General features: G+C 43.0%; 1 protein-coding gene and 1 long non-coding RNA gene across 4 annotated transcripts in view; one reads left to right on the forward strand and one right to left on the reverse strand.

Annotated features, from left to right (window-relative positions):
* sgcd (sarcoglycan, delta (dystrophin-associated glycoprotein)) overlaps positions 1-22855 on the forward strand; it is a 375763-nt gene that overhangs the window by 128600 nt on the left and 224308 nt on the right. The gene's annotated exons all lie outside the window — the stretch shown is intronic.
* On the reverse strand, positions 1495-21522 carry LOC116055892. Its single transcript, XR_004106433.1, has 3 exons — positions 21441-21522; positions 18065-18077; positions 1495-1505 (listed from the first exon to the last, which is right to left on the reverse strand). It is a non-coding gene; the product is annotated as an uncharacterized LOC116055892 (long non-coding RNA).

The following is a 22855-nucleotide window of genomic DNA, read 5'->3' on the forward strand; positions in this document are numbered from 1 at the left end:
AGCATCCAAAAAGCAGCATGTCATAGCACCTTTAATCATATTTTGAAAAGTCGAAGCTCGGGAGACGGGAGGTCTCCAGGCTGCAGCCATACCCGGCTCGCCTGATTGGCAGTATATATAAAATATAGACTTTTAACAACATACAATCATTCAAATAGAAGTTGTAATTTTATTCAATGGCGCTTAGATCTTTACTCTTTACTCCTTTGAACTCCATATCTTACCCACGTTTCCGGATCCACTGTGCTGGGCAACAAAAAAACGGCAGCAACAAACTCGCCTGATCTCTCATTTCAGTCCCAATCACTTTGTTTGCCTGTCACATTGTTTCAGCTGATAAGGTCATAAGAATAAATTGGATTTTGAATTTGTCAACAAACACTAATGCCCTGAAAATGAGTCATTATCATGACATTGTGATGTTCCCTAATCTTTGTTTTCATATTTTCTGAATTTGTAATGCAAGAAACTAAAGATGAAACAGACAGACTATGGCTTCATCTTAATTACAGGCACATAAGTACCTATGTGAGTGACGCTGATAATTGGGCTCATTAACCTCATCATCCCTGCAGAGCCATCAGTGGATCCATCATTATAAATACACGCTGAGAACGGTTTAAACCCACCCATCTTAAATTCTTGGATCTTCAAGATCTTAAACACGTGTAATATGGAGTCTGCATTGACAATTACATATTAAGTGATACACAAACACTTGTAATATTGCATTTGAATAGTGCAGAGCAATTTGAAAACTCATTATTTTACCTGGATGTAAAGTATGCATCTCTTCTCTCTGTCTGTCCCTACCATCTCATATGTGTTATTTGGTTTTTGAGTAGTGAACATTTGATGATTGAATTCATCACTCAAACTGAAGGATATGCTATTCTCATCTTGGTTTGCACTTGATCAGATTTCTTACAGCGGTGCAAAAATCATTCTATTATCTTATAAAAAATGGTTCGCTCGCTACTTAACCTTGATTTACTCTGATGCACTCATCTGGTTTCTTATTATTTCCATAGAGCTCAACAGTGTGGTTCTGGAAGTAAAAAATCTCGTTCATTTTCTCCATAAGGATTTAGATTATCAGCCATGATGTCTAAACAATCCGAGGTAGACTGACCACGAGCTCCGAGGTTGCCAAACGATGGTTCATACCCCTGTATGAAGTCAACCTTGTTTTAAGAAAAACATGGAGAAATAGTACACTACCCACAATCCTAAGTGTAACTGCGACCTCTCTGATTGGAGGAACTCGCTGTTACCATGGACATGTTTAACGAACGCGCGGGCGACTGGAGCGGGCTGCTACCATTGAAGTTTATCTCATAGTTTCTCTACGCAGTCTTGTACCTTTGCCTTTTTTTTGCCTTTTTGAAAATGCAGACTGATCTCATGAAGTGGTGTATGTATGACACGCCAATTCGTATGGCATTATTGGCGTGTTATCAAGACGCATACTCAATTTTTTAGCGTGTTTACCAACGCCGTTTGGCCTCCATTGACTTACATTAGCATGCGATTGCGTGTGAATTGACGCAGTGGCGAGTAGTATGAAAGGGCGAAAATCCGCGTAGGGAGGTTGGTCGGGGTGGTGGATGGGTCAAACACAGGACTTTCACCCAGGAGACCGGGGGTCGTGTCCCGCGTTTCACGTTTCCTTCGTGTCCCGCATGTGATGTTTCCTTTCCACGTTTGTTCTTTTCCTAAACCCAACCGTAGCCTCGCGATAACACGCCACGTGGCTTTAGAAAGTGGCGTGTATGTTTACGCTGTGACGTTGCAGACTGCCGTCCGCTGTATACAGCGTAGACATACACGCAGGTAGCTCAAAATGCGTACAGATAACACGCCACTTGGCTTTAGGAAAGTGGCGTGTATGTTTGCGCGAAGTCGTGATGTCACGTTGGAAAATGTTTTTTTGCGCCGAATCAAGTGTTTTCAATTCATCTCGTAGCTGGGTTGGCTCGGTTCCAGACTCTATATATAAGCATTTAATTATAAGCATTTAATGAAACCTCAATGGAGATATTGAACAGGGTAAAAACACTTCCGGAACCAGAGCCTTTAAAAAAAACTTTAAGCCACTTGAAAAAGTAGGCGGTCACTGTTAAGCTTTATTGGAATTTGATTTAAAAAAAAAAAAAAAAAAAGACATTTGCATTATTACCAAAAAACAGGATGAAAATTCTAGGCATGTTCACGTCATCATCATCTTTAGATTCAGAGTCAGTGTAGAGAAAAAGACAAACGTTCACATTCATACCCTGGTGATTACAAAAAAGCACCCGGAGTGCAGAACTCTGCCAAGGTTGCTCAATCCTCTGAATGTTCTGTTTTTAAGACTAGAAAGTGTTTAGAAGTAGTTCTTTTTGAATGCTAGCCACATCCTGGTGGACTTGCTTTGTGTTGCTATTAGGGGTGGCACGGTTCACAAAATATACCATAACCGTATCACGGTTTTAGGGTCACGGTTTTCGGTTCTGTACAGTTCTTGTTATTTTTTTCTTTTAATCTTTAACACTCCAGAAATATACTTCAACATATGAGATATAGCTAAAATGTGCATGTTGCACAGTGCTTGCACACAGTGGCAGTTCTATCTATTGTTTTATTTCCACTGTCATCATAGGTAACATGAAATCCAAAATGTTCCCACACACCAGACTATATACGACGCTGGCGCATTCTCCAACTCCGGGCAGCCTTCCTCATCTCTCCCACTTGACATTTCTACACGTGACATGACCTGCAGCACTCCACACTCCACCTGAGGAGCGGTCGGCTCGGCGCCTCTCCAAATCTGACGAATGTCTTTTAAACTGACCTTTGTCGATCAAAAAAACAGACAGATTCAGCAACTGCATGGCCTATTTCTTGCTTAAAATGTTTTCAGAAACACGTTTCGGTGAACTATTTTCTATAATACGAGATCGTATTCAGAAGGAGACGCCATTAAGAGTCTGTTTTGAAATTCGGGATCAGCAAGACCCACGTGACGCGTTCGTCCAATCAGCTGCCATGTGTTGCGTTCGTCACGCTCACCCCCCTTGTCGTTTCCAGTAAGTGTTTTAACATAGGTGTCGAAAGTGGGCACTATTGCAGTAAGTGGTTAGTGCACATTAACAGTGGACTGACGAACCGCGCGACGCACACACGCTCCGAACCGAGACAAGCGAACCGAGCAGTTCGGCTGTTTTTCGTGAACCGTACCACCTCTAGTTGATATGGTTGCAATTGCAAAAGGTGTTTTAAAAGTCAAGGCAGTCCGTCACATTGGTCACACTTAAAAGAAATGTTGATTGTAGGAAAACAGTATGCATTGAAAAGTTATGTTATGTAACAAGAATTGGATTAAAGAAGTTCAAGGCAGAAATAGGCATGGCCAATATTTATTGAACCAGATCTGGTTTCAAAGCTGTGTTGGAAGGACTCCTTCCTCCTACTTCTTTCTTCCTCAGATGGGTGAGCTGCCAGCTCTTGTTTGCAGGTCTTTATAAATCTTCAGTTTTGTCAGGCCAAATGTCTCAAAACTATTTTTTAGATGCACTTTGAACATTGTAAAGGCAACCTACGCCGACTTTCCAAAAGCATTTTTCTAGCGGGGAGCCCTTGGCGTCTCATTATTTCACTACAGATTTGAAACCTGCTTGAGAAACCTAATTTGTTTCTGTCAACGGCATGTCTTTTTCATTTTCTGTCAAGTTACATCATCACTGTGTGGTAACGTCATTGAGTTTAGGTACACGAGAATCCTTATTGATGTTGCGTTCAGGTGCCTGTAGAAAGGCATTCGTTAGTCTTAAAAAAAAAAACCCATACAGGTGCAAACAGCAGTCTCCAAACCTGCAATGCACAAACTGCAGAGTCAGGCTTGAAAAAAATTCATCACATCATCATCACATTTACATCTTTCTTCTCTTTCTTCTTCAGACGGGCGAACAGCTCATTGTACGCCGCCAGCTTTAGGCTGCTCGTCTTTACATATCTTCTGTTTTGTCAGGCCAAATATCTCAAAACATTCTGATATTTGTATGCACGTTGAACATTGTAAAGGCAACCTATGCACTAGGCACTCAGATCTTTCCTGGCAGGGAGCTTTTGGGGTCCCTTTATTTAACTACAGTACTTGCAGATTTGAAACCTGCCCGACATACCTAATTTGTTTCAACAGCGTGTATTCTTAATTTTCTGTCATGTTACATTGTCACTGTGGGCTAATGTCGTTGAGACGCGATAATCTGTTTTTGTTGCATTCCGCTGCCTGCAGAAAGGCATTTAGTCTGCAAAAAGACGTACAAGTGCAAACAGCTGTCTCCAAACCTGCAATGCACAAAATGCAGAGTCAGACTTGACTTGGAAAAAAAATTCAGATTCAGGTATAGGACCAGTCATCACGTGTGCTAACAGGACGAGAATCCATCAGTCAGCAGCCCAAAGGGATAGATATCAAACAGAAAAGCTACAGATGCCATGGACAATACTGCTGAACTGAACTAATATTCCTCCTTAAAAACTATTTTTTAGTTTTTAACGATTTTTAGTAGAGATCGACGGATTATTGAGATCAGTCTGCAACCCGTCCGCTGGATACGGCATAGACATACACGTGGATAGCTGCTCAAAATGCAACGTGCTGTATACGGCGTAGACATACACGCGGATAGCTCAAAATGCGTACAGATAACACGCCACTTGGCTTTAGAAAGTGGCGTGTATGTTTATGCAAAGTCATGATGTCACGTTGGACTCAGTAGTGAGCGAAACCGGAGAGAGGGACAGACACAGAGCTGGAGCCGAGCCAAAGTAGAGCACTTTTTAATTATTTAACAGTTATCAGGCAAATAAAACGCTAATACAGACAATCTGAAAACTGCCAAAAAACGGCCACATAATCAGCCAGGGTCGATAATCGGTCTATCCCTAATGTTTACATAATTAAAAACACAGACGCATATTGTTTCTCTGTGCCACTGTACTGTGCCATGTTGTACTAGTTCCCCTCTAACACCGGCCCCACGCTGCCGACAGTCTCACAGCAGCCGCCTGGCTTGTTATTCTTGGTTTTCATTAGTCATGCAGGTTGCGGTGCGATGCAGGGCGGTTTAGGTCACGTCGGTCCCAGGAGAGTCCCATCATGCACCTGTGACCTCAAGCACCACAGTAGCATCGTGATGACGACAGCGAACGATGCTGCTGCATCCGTTGCAGCCTGTATAAATCTGCTCAGGTTTAATCATTCGTATATCCAAGAAAAGTGTTCTAACGTGCAGGGGGTCTGTGTGTGTGTGTGTGTTTGTGCTCAGGTTTTTGATTGGTGTCACGTGTTTGTAGATTCCTTCAGAGCGTGCACAAGAGAAACGAAAGCTGTGATGACTTAAACCGGGTTTCTTGCAGCAGGCGGTGTCTATGATTTCAACGAGTTTGGACATTTTTTTCACTCTGCGTTTGAGCCCCAGACATTTTGCAGCAATGTGTCCAATGTGCGTTGTGGTATTTGGAGAATTCCAAAAACAAACGCGCACACACACACACACACACACACACACACACACACACACACACACAGGAAAGCTAAAAAAAGTGTTATCACTGCATTGTTGTCTACACTCCCAAAAGCCTCATTGAACCCTGTTGCTCTCTTGTTTTTTCTTGACTGGTCCCTACTTTGTGTCATTCTCCTAATCCATCTGATCGCCCAGCTGCTCAGTCGATTTACTCCCACGTCTGAACACACTGACTGCTTTCTGTGTCCTTCCTCTGGCTCATCTTTGGCTGAAAGAAGTAATGAGAGAGCGAGACTGACCTGCTTTCACTGATCTGTGCTTGATGGTCATATAGTGAGTGAGAGCTGGATGATAATAGGAGCAGAAGAAAATGGAGCTTAAGTGGCTGCTGCTGCTGGTACAATGTGTGTGTGTGTGTGTATGGGGGAGAATAGTGGGGTTTAAATATTTATATATTTATCTGCAGTTATGAATCAATGTCTTGTCATGTTTGTAGGATTGTGAGGCCTCTAGAGGCTAATGAAACTCTCTTTCCCTTCTATTTGTGTCACAACCAAGTGTGCCATGTTTCAAAAAAACAGTTTTCACCCTGACTATATGCCAGTTTCATGTGGAATATGACTGCTCGCTTATAAGGAGATAACCTGAAGAGTTTGTTTGCCCATCAGACAGTGATGTTGGTATTTCGGCTGGAACACTCTCGGGAAGAGTTGTCCTCGCTTAGCTGCGATGGGAGCGTTGGGTGCAAAGAAGCGGTGCTTAGGATTGGTCATGTCTAACCAACTTGGTGTGTCGACTGACGCGGTCCAGCGGGTCAGTTAGGACAGAAGACAAACAACTTCTCTCATTTAAGGTGGTTTATTAAAACTGGAATAATAATAGGGACTTGTATACAAGGATCTTTCCGGTTGGAGAATCCACAGTCAGCGGATTTGCTGTTTCTCTGTCCCTTCTCGCCCCAAAAAGAATGCAGTTCAAAAGTCACAGCTCAATATATGAAAATGTGCAGGCTATTGTGATTGGTTAATACTAAGACACCTTGGCTGCGTGGCGTGAGCGTGGCGTTTCTGTTGCGGCTGTGTGGATTTTTCTGTCTTTACACGCCAGAAACGCGTCTGACGCGGCGCTGCTGCTGCTAGCCTTGTCTGTACACATGGATGTTTCCCATTGATAAAATGAAATGCCATGTTAAACTTATATATATATACCTATACTGATTACAGCAAAGACAACGTCGGCAGTATTGACGGCAAAATAGGCTACAGAATATTTCGTTCTGTATTGACAGGTGCAATATTTATAAATCAATAATTATTTATTATTTTTTAAATATATTTATATCTGCATTTATGTCAAAACCTAGAGACTTTCAAACATCAACATGTCATGTATTAATATGTATCTGTGTCAAAATGACATATAAACATCTTTTCCTATTCTATTTTGCCTGGAAATGCTTCCAACACGCTTGCGTGTCGCGTGAAAAATAGGCGTCGGTCCTATTTCTAGCAGGCATGCTTTTGAGACGGGCGTGTCACGCAGGCAGTGTGCAAGCTCTCACCTGTTAACATGGGAGCCGAAATATAAACGGACACGCCACGCAGCTGACACGTTCACGCCACGCAGCCAGTGTGTAGCCGGCCTTAGGCTGGTCCCAGCTTCTTGGCACTCGATCCATCCAATGGTAGAGGACAACACCCTGAAAACAGATTTTCCGCTCTCCCTTCCCCTCGGGTATTGTTCACTCGTTTACAAGGATGGTGTCAGGTTACTTTAAGAGGAATTCAAACTATTTCAAACCAGTCTCACCCTCAAGTGTCAGCGCTCTGTGTGTTTGTGTATGCATCACCATGTGTTTGTGTCATTTTGCCAGGAACAGCCATTCTTTTAAGATCTACAGTACTAGTAGATATTCACAACACATCCAAACAATGTATCCTTTTGAGAAAAACAAAAGTGCCTGAAATACTTGACTTGACTTGGAGTTGCAGGCCAATTTAGAGAAAAGTTCAACCTATCTATTGCGCCGCTCATAGCGTGAATGCAACAATGGCGCGTAACAACGGCGGTTAGTTCTTTGCTCTACATGTTGAGCTTCGTTTATGTACAAGCTTGGGTGTGTGTGTTTGCGCGTAGTTTGGCGTGTCCCTTGTCAGGAGGGGAAAGTGTTTAACAAATGACTGCCAGCACGGGGACACAGGGGCCACAGACCTCTGCAAGGGAGTCGGCCAGCAATAAATCTCAAAAATCAATATGACAGGGCCCGGGGTAATCAGTATCAATGATTTTAAACTGGAAGAAGTCCCTCCGGGAGAAGAATGATGAAATCCTCTGCGCTCGGAGTCTGAAAAACATCCCGAGGATGAAGGATGGAGACAAGGAAGAAAAAGAGAAGGGAGGGAAGCAAAGAAAGAGAAGGATTATTGATGCTCTTTACCCAGAAACCCCTACAGCAAGGGTTCGGATCTCTGTTGTGCTTTCTCTGCCTGTCACTTGTACTCTTTCCTTTCCTTTCTTCCATCGCTCATTCTTCTGCTGTCTCTTGTAGTCTTTCTTACCTTTCACTCTTTCTCAGTCATTCTCTGTCTTCAGCGTATCTGTCGCGGTCATCACCGATACTCCGACTCTTAGACTAATTTTTACAGTTTTGTTCCACCTGAGAAATTTTTAGTAAAACCTCTCACTCTCAAATTACAACCCGCTGATGCATACACAAAGACAGCTGTATATTCTATTCACCCATTTGTTGGGACCCACATGTGTACTTTCCCCTGGTATAAGGAAAACATCTCCGTTACTTTCAAAGTCCCAGTTTTGTCCCTTTTTTAAATTTTTATACATTTACAGTTTCAGCTAAAATTGTCCAGCCTTCATTGTCCACATGAGAAATGTTTGGTGTTAACCCTACCAACACTAAGGGCATTTCTACAGTTCATTGTCCGTCTGGTTTTATTTTCTAAAAAAGCTTGTAAAACATCAACCCTGTTGTCTACAGTCAATTTATGAACATCATTTTTTTCAGGACAAACTGGGCTATTAGAATATTTGTGCTACAGTGAGGTCACTTGAATGTAAAAATAGGTTGTATGACCTTAAAGACAAATAAATAAATTAAACAGAACATGAATCTCACAAATATATATTGATATTACAGACAGATCAATAAAAACTAAGCCAATCTCCTGTCTAAATCAGTTCCCATATGTATTGGGAGTCAAACTGTGAAAAAATAAACATAACTTATACAGTTGACTAAATATATACATTTTTTCAAAAAAAGTCCAGACGCTTTTGCCCTCATGACATTCACTTATGCCAATAATCAAATAATAATGTCATATTTATTGAAATCACACACACAGCAATGTTCTAAAACAGTTCTCCTATATATTTGGAGTCATGCAGTGCAAAAATAAACATAATAACTCATGTAAAAGGACAAACTATTTACATTTCTTCAAAAAAGGCCCAAATATATGCCACATCTCAAAACAATCTTCTCTATAGAACGGTAATAAACTGGAGCGATCTATCTTTCCACTCGATATACTCTTTGTATGACGGACCTGCCTTCCCATTGGTTGAAAGACGTCAACACAATCTCTCAAAGCATCATGGGATATTCAAAATGGCAGCTAGCATCGAGCTAGCGGCAAAAATGACCGAAAATTGATAAATTATGGACATCAAGTGGATAAATCTAGGATGTAAGCGTTTGGATATATTGCTGAACAACTCCAAAAAGAGGCACAAGTTCCAGGCTGGATAGAAAACCTTCTGTAAAGGCTACAAAGACACCAAAGACACCCCCGTGATGGCTAACTCCTTAGCTTTTAGCAGCAAAAATCGGTAAGTTTCTACATTAAACCGTTATCAAATTATCTAAATATTAATCAGAGGTGCCGTTTTGTGTCGTCTACGACGCGCTCGGGTTCTGAGGGTTAATAAAAAATAAAAAATAAAAAATACAGATGAGATCATCTACAATATCTTGCATCGCTATTGTATACATTATGGGTTTCACCTCTGAGTTGAAGATCTGCAGACGTGCTTCCCAACGTTTTCCCAACCGTGCCAATCAGAGCTTTGTAGGTGGGATCAAGAATGGTGAAGTCATCGGCTTTATCCCAGGTTCTTAATTTGCATCCCCGGTTCCTTCGCTTCCTTCCCTTCCCCGCGTTCCTTCGTCCTACCGAGGAAGAATGGGAGAGTCCCTGACACACCGAGCCGATAATCGGCCGTTGGACAGTCTGGCGAGGTCAGTGACTCGAGTCTGTTGGGTGTGTTCCGTGCCGTTGTCCGTCTGAGGGGCCGTCGGCCTTCATTTTGGCCGATTTGACGTGTAATCGGCGGGGCGGGCACTGCCGGCAGTCAGACTCAAATGACCCATCTGATTGGTGGAGTGTTAACCCAGAAACGGGGAGCGGAATGAGCGTGACTAGAGTCTCTCAAAATCTGACGAAAATCTTTTTAAACTGACCTTTGTGGATCTGAAATGAAGACAGATTCAGCAACTGCACGGCCTATTTCTCTCTTAAAATGTTTTCAGAAACACGTTTCGGTGAACTATTTTAGTACAATATGAGATCGTATTCTGAACGAGCCGCCATGACAGTCTGGCTTTGAATTTCCGGAGAAACCAGACCCACGTGACGCGTTCGTTCAATCAGCTGCCGGTTTTCAGTTTTGGGCGACAATACAGATTAGCGCCGCCTGCTGTTATGGAGACGTATTACAACTCGTCGCTTTGGTGTGTTCCGAGGCACTTTTCTGACCAAATTGGGAAGACTGATCAGCCCAACTGCTTTTTCTGCCGACGTTTGGCCGTCGGCTCTGTGTGTCTGGGCCTTTAGACTTAGACTTAGAAAACTTTAATGTCCCCGAGAGGCAATTTGTTGTTCAGTACAGTCATATTGACACATAATCCACAACACAAACATTGAACCAGACATCTACAGCACTATTTATCTAACACATAACATACACACATCAATAAATAGAATACAGTAAAAAGGAGTATGTTGCACTTCCTTAAAAGGCCTAATGTCATAAATAAATTAAACTACTGCACAGTACTTTACATATATTCCTCATCCAGTCATACCCCTCCCCACATCTTATTTAATTGGGTTATTGCCATGGGAATGAATGAGTTTTTTTGCTTGGTTGGTTCTGACGTTAGGGTATATATATCTACGACCAGAAGGGAGGATATCATGTGAGAAGAGAAAAATTAGTTTTTAGCTGGTTGAGACGTCCTTTCCTCTGAAGCGTCATGTGAATTTGTCTGCTCTGTGGGCGGAGTCAGCAACGGCAAGACACAGCCCACTCACTCTGACATCTCTGTCCATTTGTGCATGTGTAGGAGTATAGAGGAAAAGGAGGAAAAGTATAAATTATATAATTATCCTTGATCATAGCTCCTCAGAGATCCCTCCTCAATCCTCGCGGCAGGAATAAGAGCTTTGAAACGGCCTTCACGAAGGCGGACCAGAACGACTTCCGGTTCAAGCGAGGAGATATCGAATAAGAAAAGTCTGATCCAGCCATCTTATTGTACCAGAGCCAGAAAAATGGCAACCAACGTGGGTGAGATGCAGCTGTAGAGGTTGCTCTAAATCAGAAATAACAACTCCTAAATCGGGGCTTGGATTGGACCACTTCTGGAGAGGTTTCCTTTTCATTTTATTTTTTATGTTCTGTTCTTCATTTGAGACTCATTGTTGGCAGGAAGAGTTGGCTGATTTTGGTTTTAAGTGCAGTCCAGTCCCTGGAACAGTGGCCTGTGCCCTTTTGCTGAAGACGGTATTTAATCTCCTTGGCACTACAGTCAGAAATGTGGCGAATGTGGTCGTGCTTGAAACATCTGGGGCTCTCTGTGGGTAAATGTCAACAAATAACATTCTGTCAGCGGTTTAAAAATGTATTTTCCCTGGAGTTTCTCTTTGCAGAGTCTCCCCCTCCCCCTCCTGCTCGGCTGCCCTGGCTCCCCGGATGTATTTTAAACACAGATAATGGCCTAATACCCTTACACTCGCTGCAGTCAGAGCTCCACAGGCATTCATTTCAAATATATTTTTGCCTCTTTTTTTCCCTCAGCAGATAAATGTTGGCCTCCATGATAACTTGCATTCAAAAGAAGGCAAAACCCCTGTACGCAGAGCAGACAGGCCTCATTTTGGCTTCAGCGACACAAGAAGGCGAGGCTGGCAAGCCCCAGAGTACCAGCTGCACAGCATGTTTCAACCATCAACTTGGTTGGTAAAGGTAGCAGCTCTCTATTTTTCAGTTTTAAGGCTTATACTTAGGTACGCCCCAATCAATCGCACACCGGTCGTCATTGGCCGATATTCAGTAAAAATACGTGATCAGGAGATGGACAATAATTGCCGTGCTAGTCAGTCACACTGGTGGGCGCAAATTAAACGGCGGAGCTGATAGCAGTTAGCTCCAGGAAAAGCACTTAGAACTATCAACACAACACTAGCAGTATTAGTCACTAGGGGGACAGCAGTCGCGCATTGCCACACCTTCCTCCACAGCGCTGCGGAGGAGGGTCTGGCTAGTCCACACAGCATTCTGGGATGGGAGAAAAACGTGCTCTGGTTTATTGGCATGTCTTTAAACCAATCGCAATCGTCTGGTCGGTCACTAAGCGCCCGACGGAGCAATGGTGCCTCTGCAAAAATGCCTCGAGAAGGAACTTGTTTTGGTGGAACGTGCTCGTTCGAAAGTTCTTTTAGTCGTGCAACAGAAAACTCAGATTGGACAGATAGTCTAGCTAGCTATCTGGATTTACCCTGCAGAGATCTGAGAATAGGTTAACCATAGTCCTCAGAAATCCACCAGAGTTTAGAACGCCAACGCAAAGAAAGAGGAAGGGGACGGACATCCGGCTGAGAATGTGGGACATCCGGCAGAATTTCTGGCGGCAACCAGAGCAATCCACCTAAATGACTCGTCGTCGATATAGACTAGGGGGACGGTAACTGCTACTGGTAGCAGTAGGTAGTGCCAATACTGGCAGTGATCAGCAATTATATGGATTGAATATGTCTTAACAATAGAGTTGCCTACGATACTGCCTATGTTAATGCTGGTATCGGCGAGTATGTGAGTCTATGCACCGATCCAATACCAAGTAATTTAGCCCTGAAAAAAATCTACCTTAAAGTAGTTTATAACCTTTTTCTGCTATGACTGTCAAACTAGATAAAAAAAAAAAAAAAAAAAAAAAGAAATTCTATGGTATTCAATCTCTGAAATCTCTGTATGTATTTGTTCCAAGTTTTACAATAGGTTTAACCTGAGCCAGACCATATATGGAACATCTTTACTTTACAACTCCGCAGTGGTGAGTGAAATAAACCGAAAGAAGCCATTAATTAGCCTTGTATAACAATTGATATATCAGTTTGATATAGACTTGGATGGTGTAACACTACCCCAATGTCCTAGCCTGACGTGGTCACACTCAGATTCTAGTCAGAACATGAGTCTGATGCTGCTCCATTGGGCTGTGATTATGGGGCGTGTTTCAACCCAACCAGGAAAATAAATGCCTCTGCACTCAATTGGATAGACCTCCAACCAATCAGGTTAGATTGGTTGGACCATCGGGGCCAGCCGATAAATTAAACTTTTGCCGAATCCCGCAGGAAGGACGGTAAAAACATCTTTCCGATCAGCAGATGCCTTGATCGCGGTTCTCTGTTCATCTTTTCAAATAAATGCGCTGTCGATATCTTCTATAACAGACGCGATGGCGGAATCTACACATCTCAATTCTCCAGCGGCAGCCACCTTTGTTGTAAATGAATTCAACCCAAGCGCGGTGACGTGGCCCGCCCTGACAATTTGATTGGTCCGAACAGCTCTGGTTCGAGCATAGTTGCTACACAACGAGGTCCAGGCCGAACTTCCCGACCTCAAATGTTGTGGGCGGGGCTAAGTTCGGCTGGCATCCAGGCTACCAATGTCCCCCAATGGGATTTAAAAAGCACTTACACTTTACACTTTACACACTTCACGATTGGTCAGTCCCTCCAGAAAAACGTGATTATGCGATCGCATAATTCAAAACATAATCAGCCAAAGTCCGCATATTTATGCGGGGGGCCCATTTTTTCAACCCACGCCGCATAAATTGCCGATTTTCGCGCAAAATATGCGGGGCTTGCATGATTTCGTAATCCCCGCATTTTCGTTGCAAAAAAGTCACGTATATATCTTAGCAGAAAGTTGAAAAATGTTGCGTTTACTTCACACAAGAGCAGCCATTTTCCCCTGTTGCCATGGGAACGTTATGAAGTGACGTAATTACGCGACGTGAACATCATCGAAAAGCTGCAAACCCCGCGATGAAGCCACGATGAAACCGCAGTTTTTGCAAGTTCCCGCAATTTCTTCGCATAACATTGCATAAATATCCCGCATATTCCATCGCATTTTTTTAAGAAAACGTGCCGCATAATCAAGGATTTTTGCCCGCAACAATCACAAAAAAACGCCGCATTTTTCTGGAATGACTGACTGGTTCTCCTCGGTACCTTACCTGAGTACCTGTTGACCCAGTGTACCCTGCGAGCTTCAGAATATTCTCCCTGCTTCGTATTGAACAGACGCTGTCTGATATGAAAATGTCAACGTTAGATCAGAAGTGAAACAGTCCATCCGAAAGGTCACTGGGGGAGGACGAGGGTTGTCTCATAACCCACACGCTGCACAGTAACTTTCCCACAATGCCGTGCAGGGCTCGGGACTGTTGAATGGTGAGGGAGACGAGATGGAAGAGAGCTGCTGCTTTTTTTTTTTTTTTCGTTAATCTTCCCGAAGAAGCTTCGTCATTTCATTTTTCTCTCTGCTCACTCCACTCATGTCTCTTTCTAGCCTCCTCCGCTCCTCTAATCGTTTCATTGCCCGGCGGGCCCTCATTATCTTTCTAGCCCCCAACTCATCATTTCGTCATGTCCTCCGTCATATCTCAGCTTTTACATTCCTTCCCTTCTCTCGGTCTGTCTGCCTCTGTCTATTCAGAGCAGATTAGCAGCCGTCAAACTGCCAGCCGATGCTGACTCATGGGCCTGCGAGACTGTGTTTGTGTGCGAGAAGCTCGAGGAGCATCAAGGTTAACCTTTTGTAAAATCTTTGTATTTAACCTTTTGCTGTTGGCACACAACTTACTTTCTTTGCCCTTCTAATCTATATGCCTCTGTTGACACACATATACACCATAGACTGTATAAAATATGGACGTAGTCTCCGTGACGTCTCCCGTAGGTTTCTGTTGCTCCAATTGGGCGGCACAGTGCTCTCAGGTTTAAGTCATGTTGTTGTTGCTCTTCATAAAGAATCGTCCCTAGTAGTGACCGTACACCATCATCAGAAGGTAAACCGGGCTACATCTACAGCATGTCCATTAGCAGTCAGATGATGTTTCACTGTTGCAGCCCTTTGATCTTTGATTTGGGGAGTCGGACATTAATCGAAAGTAGCTTTCAATTTCAAAATCAAAAGCAGGATCGGTGATTCCCCCTAGTCTTCGACCCCCCCACCCGACCTACTTGCATGCTTACAAAGAAAAAAAGACGACACAGCATAGCTTACCGGTAGCCTGCAACTGCACTTTTCCAGACACCATGGCCACTGTCGGAGATGACGGAGAAACAGAAAATGCAGAACATCATTCCTACTTCACTGAAGTCACAGGAGTAGCAAGATTACGCCACCTCAGATACCAACTAACTAACTAACAAAACGGAGACTAGCTCGCCCCTCCCTCCTCCTCATCCCGTCCCCTCCCTTCCGCGCACTAACCCCCCACCCCCAAAATCGGTTGTCGGTTATTGGCTGGAACACTGTTTGTTATGTTTGGTGGTGCAGTTTGGCGCAGTTTGTTTTTGTTGCCGTTTGTGGAGCCTGGGCTGTCTACAGAGACCGCGTTTTTTTTTTTTTACAGTGTGTTCAGGGGACAGGCAGCTAGCAGATACTGAGGAGATGTTTTTTTACAGTGTGTTCAGGGGACAGGCAGCTAGCAGATACTGAGGAGATGTTTGCTGTAGGTGACAAAAAATGTTGTAACGCGTGACATCGCTTAGAGCACCTTAACTAACTAGCTAACTAGCATTACAATAAACAAATATATTTGACTAGGAAAAGAACATGGACACAGGCAACTCTTCTATCCTCATTTAGAGCATGATCTGTTTTTGTTTTTTTTTGTACAGGTGAGGATACTCAAGCTGTTGTAAAGCACCCTTCTGCCATTTCAAGCAATATGCAATATCGAAATCTATCAGGCAAATTGCCTATATCACACTCCTGCTGCCCAGATGACTTTCTTCTAGCACCACCCACAGGGCAACCTGTCAACTTTGTACGCAAGACATTTTATAATCTATGAAATGGACAAGATTGCCTCAACATTGTTCATTCTTTCCAAGACAGTGTAATGAGGAAATATGGAGGCCTCTAGGGGCCACTGAAGGGACTTTGGAGTTTTAGTCTTGTTTACATAAATAAAACGCCAATCTTGCGCAGCTTAAAGTGGAGAAAATGATAACAAAATCTGGAAAACATACTAAGGAATATTCTACATTGTGGCATTATTCTTCATCCCCAAGATGGTTTTACCTCAAGCAGAGAATAGCCACGAGACCTTTTGCAGGGTGAATAAGATCTCCTCCCCACACACACACACACACACACACACCCATACAAACAGATCACACATACACACATACAAACAGACAAGCACACAATGTTAATATGTTGTCCTTTTTGTATGGGTATTTCCATTTCCAGCTAAAGGTCAAGGGAAAGCAGAATGGTCTCGCATGTCCTCTACACCGCACGCCCTCGGTCCATGCAGTGTGTGTGTGTGTGTGTGAGAGAGAGTGAGGTGGAGTAAGACTTAAAACCCAAAATTGTTATGTGGTATATAAAATTGTCTATTAATAACTCAACCACTGTTCGTTAAAGCTCTGTGGACTAATTAGACAATACTGGTGTGTGTGTGTGTGTGTGAGAGGTGGAGTAAGACTTAAAACCTCAATTGTTATGTGAAATTCTTTGTGCTCTTAGTTTGACTTTAGACATGTGCTGTAGGCATTTGCAGAGGAAGACACACACACACACACACACACACACACACACACACACACACACACACACACTACACCACACACAGACACACTGCAGTCATAAACCCAGTCAAGCCTCCTCTCTGCGGAGCTGTAGCGCTGCGTTCAGCTTTGATACAGCTGGTAATAAGTCATCAGAGCTGTGAGAGCTCAAGGACCCAGGAAGGTTTATTATTCACGTCTTCACACAACAGGAGGATCACTGACGGCTCACGATTTACACCAGTGTCCAGGGGACGTCATCAGGGTGTAGGGTTCAGTTCTGTTCAGTACTTTGGTGTCCCACTGAGGAGATGTGATTTGCAGACATAATTCCACACAATGTATTTTAATGCAGTCATTAAAAAACATAAAGACCATAAAGAAATATAACCAAATACGATCCAGTGGAGTCTCATACAGATCATGTCCAGGTATTCAGAACAAGTACAACACCATATGTGCAAATTGAGCATCCGAAAAGCTAAAACTGACCGATCACAACAGAAAATGTTAGCATCAACAGCAGAAAGAGTAGTAGTTTTTTTTCCCAGTATTAAAATCGATGCAGTAGAACCTGAGGCATTGTCTTTTTTTTTTTTTTTTTTTTTTTTTACATTCCTAACACCTATATTGACTGCTGAGATGAAGGTGTGTTCCGTAAGCAGCAATGAATGTATCTTCGAGCCTCTAGCTTCAGACAGAGATGAGGAACAGGCTACAGATGTCTAAAGTAGTAGTAAAGCCCGCCTCTTGCTTGATTTTTGATTGGCTGCCTGGGCCAAGTGTGACATTGACGAGAGTGTGCGACTCTGCGTCTTCCGGTGAAACGTTGAGAGTATTTGGTTCCACTTTACTTGAAGGTATCTACACAAGAGTGACATGACACTGTCATGAACGTGTCATAAACATTATAAACAAGTCATAAACGTTTATGACATAATGCTTCTGTCATTAAGTGTAATTCGGTTTTTGTCATGACAAGTTAGGGTTCATGTGTCATGACTGTGTCATTACAGTGTCATGGGTTCATCACAGTGTCATGTCACTCTTACGTAGACACCTTCAAGTAAAGTGTAAACCAAATATTTTAACTTCCATTACCGTCAAACCCCCAGAAATACACTCGGTGTGATCGGCCCCTAAACCTTGCCGAGGTTACGGTCTTATCTGATTTGCTCAGGTTTGAGTATAACTCAGTTTTTAACACACACTGTGGGAACTCTGTCAGAACTGCAAAATAAACGCAATAGCTACATTTAGGTAAAATGACGATATAAAGGGTGATAAACATCTAAAATAATGAACATAATGCTGGCATATCTATCAAATCTTCTGCCCATTAATAGGCTGTGAATGTGGCAGGGAGCCGGCTATTAATAACTCAACCACTGTTCCTTAAAGCTCTGTGGACTAATTAGAAAATACTGGTGGATGCCTGCTGTGTGTGTGTGTGTGTGTGTGTGTGTGTGTGTGTGTGTGTGTGTGTGTGTGTGTGTGTGTGTGTGTGTGTGTCCTAGGCTTTAGACCATCAGAGTGAGGACATATTATTCAAAGTGAGGACATTTCAGCCGATCCTTACCTCAAGAGTAAATGACTGGCCTTGGTTCAGGTTAAACTGATGCATGGACAGTAGTGCCTGGAATCTCCCATACTCCTGGTGGTATACAGACATAAGGAGCAAATGGATAGCAGCCAACAATGATGAGGTAACACAAAAAAAAAAAATGTTTAACATCGGAAGACATTTTTTGTGACGTTGCAGATTGATTCTGCTCTCAGTTCTCACCCCAGAGTGCCTGAAAGGATGCCAATCCTAGTATCCCGCTTAGATATATTGACAAAATCACATGTCATCAGAGTGTGGATGCTTATTACCCTGCTCTTCTATTTATGAAAAACATAAAATGCATCATTTCACGTGGCAATGAATTCAATGTCAACGTTGCTCTGGGGAATGCAACGTCGGCATGGCGGATGGCCTGTCCAATATTTTGATCCAGACTATACATCTCTGCTTTTACATGGACAAAACATTTGGTTAAGACTCCGATGATACCTCAAAGACGCGTTAGACTTGCTTCTAGGCAAGTCCCGCCCTACGAAGTAGCCCGATTGGTTGGGGTTAGGCATTGGCCTCGAGTGGTTAAGGTTAGGATAGCCGATTGGTCAGGGGATAGGACCTGTACAAATGGGGTTCCGTTACCTAGCGTAAGCATGGACGCCTGGCCAATAGTAGCTTGTGAATGCTATTGAAGGGTGGCTCTTGGCTAGAAGTTGCGTGGGTTCCATAATAACGCCTCAAAGACACCACCCCCATTGCAACATTGACCATTGCAACATCATGGTGCTGCTTGTAAGGGTACAGACTTTGTGTGTGTTTCATACAGTAGTTACTGGACAAAATGTTTACAACAGCAGATGTAAAAGCTGCAGGATGAAAAGGTTGATCACCATTTGTAGCACAATAAAGATAAAAAGCATTTTTTTTTTGGGAAATATAAAATATTACAGTGCGATGTAAGATTATGAAATGAATATACATACAGGCTTCTTATGAGGGCATACTGTACGTACGTGTGAGTGTGCGTGTGTGTGTTAGGTTAATTGCCCGAGTTTCGCCTCTCGACTAATTAAGCAGGTAGGCGGTGCAGACCGGGAAGTGCCTGCACAGGATGAGCTGATGGCTATTAACACGCCTTCTGCCTCCACTTTAATCTTTCTTAGCTGGAGAGAGATGGATGCAGGGAGAGAGAGATGGAGAGAAAGAGTAAAGTGTGTGGAGCTGAGAAAGTGAGGGAGAGATCGAGAGTGACCTAGAAATTGAGAGACTGGAGGGAAGGGAATAAAGGGTTAGATGGAGAAAACAGATGGGATGCTGTGAGATGGAGTAACAAGGATGGAAATCTGAGCAAAGACAAAGATTTGGGAGGAGATAAAGGGAGCAAAACAAGGGTTACGTCACAGCACGTCAGTGATATGCCAGCACGGACGACTTAGTCTTAGTGTCAAAGAAAAACACAACATCTTGTATTTGCGCATATTATGAGTTTTACCCAGATGCCAAAAGCGAGCTGAAGGATATTACACATATTACACCTAGCTTATCTGCAACAGAGGTGTGCCAGCGAAGGACATGCAGACTATCATTTATTTGCACACGTGGGGTTTCACCATCCCTCTGAGGCTGCAAAAACGGTTTGCAACGTTTATAGTATATAGAGTGTGAACATTTTATTTAACCATTACTTTTTTTTTTTTATTTAAAAGCAATGTCTCAACTGTTCCATACAACGGCTCCCTTACAACCCTCCTGTTGTCCTCAGGGCCAAATTTGACCCATTTTCAAAAAGTTTAGGTAACACTTGAAGATATCTACATAAGAGTGACATGTGGAATAGTCCGGCTACCAAAACAAAGAACAGTTTCTTAAATCTCATTTCGGCACTATATCTTTACTAGGGATGCACCGAATCCAAATTTTTGGGGTTCGGCCATATACCGAATACACTGGTTAAGATTCTGCCGAATCCAAAGCCGAATACAGAATCCTACTCCCATCCTCCATCAACACCATCCATTAACACAGTAAACACATGAATGAAGTAAACAACGCCCACAGCAGTGTATTTTTCATTTTATTTACCTGAAGTTGCTGCATTTTGGCTGCTGTCTGTAGATTCTCTGTAGAAATGTTTTAACAGCGGTGATGTTGTGTATAGTTTAGGGTCCTCGCCACCACGAGACAAATCGGCATTGCAAACTGAACATGTAGCTGGACTTGAATGGCCTTCTTTTGACTGAAAGTACTGCCAAACAACATGTTTTCGGCTCACAAGTTCCATTTTCACTTTCTTACAACCTACTGCATTGAACCCTCCACCTACGTAAACACCTTCCCGTAATCAACGGCGCCGTCATTACGTCGACCAGCGTAGCACGGGCAGTGCAAGCGTAGGGTTCGGTGGGAAAAAATTCTAAGGTTCGGCAGAAACCGAACCCCGTCAAAAAGCCCAATATTCAGCCGAATCCTGGATTCGGTGCATCTCTAATCTTTACAGAGCATATATCTTCTGAACGTCATGTACTGTACACGGACACTCTCCTTCCTATTGAGGGTACATCTTTTGGCTGCCACAAACATCTGGAACAGTACAAAATGTAATCATGCATATCTTATTTCAACCACACATTCATTACTTTATCGCACCCTTGATGCCCCATTTAGTAATTAATAAAGTCAGTCAACATGAAAATGAAAAATTAATTGGATCTTTTGGTGCCGAGGGTGAAGTTTGTGAACCGTACTACAGTATCAATCAGTAGGGCTGGGTATCACTCAAAATTATTCAATTCCGTTACTGATACCAATACCGTGACTTGGATACCGGTTCCTAAACGATACTTTTTTTTCGATACCAATTTTATAAAACAAAAAGAAATTACAACATTACACGTTACGGCACAAATCTTTTCATTTATTTTTCAGCTCCTACTACGTGAGCCTTGTCTCTGCGTAACGTAGAGTTTTTCCTGCCTGTCTCTATGACGTGTAACGCTCAGGATTGGGCATCGAGAATCGATTCCTACTTGGAATCGTTTCCAATAATTACGATTCCAGTAGAATTGTTTCTTTATTGGAATCATTTGGAATCCTTCTGAGGATTTGGTTTCAAATCCGATCATCACTTTCCAATTCAATATACGCAAGTTTTGGTTTCCGTAGCGGCCAGGCGCTTGTTGTGTTGCAGCCTTGGAGCACAGTAAGCAGCGCAGAATTGTTAAAATCCAAACGATGCCCAACCCTAGTAACGCTAGACAGCCAATTACAAACATTATTAGTGCATGCTGCATGCTTATTGGCTCACTGACGCTGATGATATTTACTCGAGCCATTTTTCGATACTGGATGCTTTAGAGGCAATTCGCTCGACGAGTGTTGCAATCCTCATTTCTGAGTTGCGATTCTAGTCTCTGCCAGCGAGATAAGAAACAAAGTCTAAATGTGTATAGGAAAACAATGGCGACGGGGTCATTTCATACGCGTGCCGCAGATAAAGCTCAGAGCGTGTTGGGTCGGTGGAGCTTGATTGGTTTGCAGTAGCTCATTTCTCAGCCGCTCTCGCAGGATGTTTGCAGCGTTCAGAGTTTCTGAGTCCTTTTGAGCCCTGTGCGCCGTCAGCTGCTGCTTCTGCAGGCTGCCCAGGAAATTCAAGCCTTCGTTTTTCCCCAAAGAGTCTGTTTTTTTTTTTGTTTTTTTGTTAACCAACCTAACCTTTGTCAGTTAGAATCACATCCTTCCCTGCAGATGGACAGTCTCCCACTGGGAACATTTTCTCTTTTAGCTCGTTAGGTTTGCAGGTTGGTTTCTGTTATGCAGTTGTTTGTCTGTCAAGCGAGTCTTAAGGATTTGTGGATATTTTTCAGTTAACCGGTTGGGTTTCCAGACTCGTGTATGACATCCAGGTACATCGGTACTAATGACTACAAAGATGCAGACACAAACACCTCAGTTTCTCCAAAGGACTGCTTTGATCACTTGGAAAGGCAATAAGAGAACGTCCCGATTTGAGATAAACTAAAAGATCAAAAGACAAACTGCTCACCAGTGTTTGCAGATTCACTCAGGTATTACATGTCCGCCAACACTCTCAGCTGAACCATGGACATTTAGCAGTACACAGAATCAGACGCAATTTTGGCATGCTATTTTAACAAACGAATAACATACAAATACACAGAAACTGTCTGAGAATGCGAGAAGAGAGTGGGTGATTTTAAAGGAAAGGTACGGCAAGTCGCTGAGGTTAGAAAGTAGGCGTCTCTCATGGCTAATATCTGGTCAAATTTTGTTTATTCTATGGGCAAAACAGAACCACAAACCAGAACCATCAACAACAAAAAAATTCCCAAATTTTTTTTAGGTGCATGACAACTTTGGAGGCTGAAAAAGGTTTGAACAAGAAATGGTAGCCCGTCCAATAGGGCCCTATCTTGCAGCGCAGCGCAAAGCCCGAACCAAGTGTCTTTGCTAGTTTAAGACCGACGCAGTTGTCAATTTCCCGTCCAGCGCCCGCATCGTTTAAATAGCAAATGCACCTGCGCCCATGGGCGTGCTGGTTTTACAGGGAGGTGTGTTCAGGTGCATTCTTGGCGTGTTGCTATCTCGAGGCAGCAGGGAAGTGGTCGCGCCATTGACCAACCAAAACCTGGTCTAAA

This window comes from Sander lucioperca, chromosome 13 (genome assembly GCF_008315115.2).
Source record: "Sander lucioperca isolate FBNREF2018 chromosome 13, SLUC_FBN_1.2, whole genome shotgun sequence".
In the NCBI taxonomy this organism is placed as follows: domain Eukaryota; kingdom Metazoa; phylum Chordata; class Actinopteri; order Perciformes; family Percidae; genus Sander; species Sander lucioperca.